Source organism: Heptranchias perlo, chromosome 20 (assembly GCF_035084215.1).
Source record: "Heptranchias perlo isolate sHepPer1 chromosome 20, sHepPer1.hap1, whole genome shotgun sequence".
Lineage (NCBI taxonomy): Eukaryota > Metazoa > Chordata > Chondrichthyes > Hexanchiformes > Hexanchidae > Heptranchias > Heptranchias perlo.
In genome coordinates this window covers 18,806,302-18,808,679 of record NC_090344.1, presented here as the reverse complement: position 1 = coordinate 18,808,679, position 2,378 = coordinate 18,806,302, and the positions used below count along the sequence as shown (strand labels likewise).

General features: G+C 45.0%; 1 non-coding gene across 1 annotated transcript; it reads left to right on the top strand.

The window, feature by feature from the left end:
• The first annotated feature begins 2,289 nt into the window (after positions 1-2,289).
• Positions 2,290-2,378, top strand: trnap-agg (transfer RNA proline (anticodon AGG)). The gene is given in 2 exon segments: positions 2,290-2,325; positions 2,343-2,378. It is a non-coding gene; the product is annotated as a tRNA-Pro (tRNA).

Below are 2,378 nucleotides of genomic sequence, written 5' to 3'. Positions count from 1 at the left end.
AACTTTCTGTTTCCGGCTGAAAGAAATGCTGACTTTTTTTATGCGTTAATTCACCAGGCCGAATTTAGGGAGTTCAGAGGAGAAGTGAAAAAGGAAATGAGAGGCAAAGAGAAATATGACTATAGACTGACGGCCAACATAAAAGGGAATCCAAAAGACTTCGACAGGCATGCAAACAGTAGACGGGTAGTCAGAGGAGGGGTGAGGCCGATTCGGCACGAAAAAGGAGGTCCACTCATGGAGGCAGAGGGGATGGCCTGGGTACCAAATGAATACTTTGCATTTATCTTTACCAAGAAGCTGCTGCCAGAGTCTCAGCAAAGGAAGTTATCGTTGAGATACTGGATGGTCTAAAAATTGATAAGGAAGAGGCACTTGAACGGCTGGCTGTACTTAAAGTAGATAAGCCACCCGGTCCGGATGGGATGCATGCTCAGTTGCTGAGGGAAGTAAGGGTGGAAATTGCGGAGGTACTGGCCATAATCTACCAACATCCTTAGATATGTGGGTGGTGCCAGAGGACTGGAAAATTGCAAAGGTTACACCCTTGTCCAAAAAAGGATGTACGGCTAAACCCAGCAATTATAGGCCAGTCAGTTTAACCTCAGTGGTGGGGAAACGTTTAGAAACGATAACCCGGGACAGAATTAACAGCCACTTGGACGAGGGTGGATTGATTAGGGAAAGGCAGCACGGATTTGTTGAAGGCAAATCGTGGTTAACTGACCTGTTAGAGTTTTTTGATGAGGTAACAGAGAGGATAGATGAGGGCAATTTAGTTGATGTGGTGTATAAGGACTTTCAAAAGGTGTTTGCTAAAGTGCCACATGGTGGGCTTCTCATCAAGATTGCGGCCCATGGAATAAACGGGGCAGAAACAACATAAATGCAGAATTGACGAACAGCAGGAATCAGATTACTGGTGAACTGTTGTTTTTCGAACTGGCGAGAGGTGTACAGTGGCGTTCCCCAGGGATCAGTGCTGGGACCACTGCTTTTCTTGATATATATTAATGACTTGGACTTGAGTGCACAGAGCACAATTTAAAATTTGCAGATGAAACAAAACTTGGAAGGGTAGTAAACAGTGATAAGGATAGTGATAGACTTCAAAGGATATCGACAGGCTGGTGGCATGGGCGGAGACGGGGCAGATGAAATTTAACGCAAAAAAATGCGAAGTGATACATTTCGGTCGGAAAAACGAGGAGAGGCAAAATAAACTCCAGGGCACAAATGTAAAAGCGGTAGAGGAACAAAGAGGAGTTTATGTGTACAAATCGTTGAATGTGGCAGGGCAGGTTGAGAAAGCGGTTAAAAAGCATACGGCATCTTGGGCTTTAGAAATAGATGTATAGAGTACAAAAGTATAAAAGTATAGAAGTCAGGATGAAACTTTATAACACACTGGTTCGAACACAACTGAAATTTTGAGTGGGGTTCTGGACACCGCACTTCAGGAAAGATGTGAAGGCCTTCGAGGGGGTGCAGAAAAAAAATACTATCATAATTCCAGGGATAAGGGACTTTACTTACGTGGATAGACCGGAGAATCTGAGGTTGTTCTCCTTGGAACAGAGACGGTTTTGTCGAGACTTCATAGAGGTCTTCAAAATCATGAAGGGTCAAGGCATGGAAGATGGAGAGAAACTGTTCCCATTGGCGGAAGGGTCAAGAACCAGAGGACATAGATTTAAAGTGATTGGCAAAATAACCAAAGGTGACATGAGGAAAAACTTTTTTACACAGCGAGAGGTTCGGATCTGGAATGCACTGCCCGAGGGTGTGATGGAGGCAGATTCAATCATGGCCTTCAAAGGGGAGCTGGATAAGTACTTGAAAGGGAAAAAGAATGCAGGGCTTCGGGGAAAGGCGGGGGAGTGGTTCTAGCTAGATTGCTCTTGCAGAGATCTCGCACGGACTCGATGGCGCGAATGGCCTCTTTCCGTGCTGTAAGCTTTCTATGATTCAATTCTATGTGTCGGTTGCAATGCAAAGGGAACAGAGCGTGCCATAAATCGACACGACTCTGAGTATCCTCACAAGCAATGTATTTTAAGAGCAACTAATTCTGAAACGTCTTACTTGATAACTCAAGTCATGCACTCGAAAGCAATTTGGTAAAGGGAGACTAATATTGGCGAATGGAAATAGTTGGTGTACAACTTGATATTGCTGTCCACCCGAACAGAAAACGAGATTGGATGGACAGAAGTGGTCTGAAAGGATGGGCGATCGGCTGTGAGACGCAACCAACTTTTACACTGGCTGCAAAACTAAAGTAACAGCGGCTCGTTGGTCTAGGGGTATGATTCTCGCTTAGGGAGTTTCATTGAGTGATATGCGAGAGGTCCCGGGTTCAAATCCCGGACAAGCCC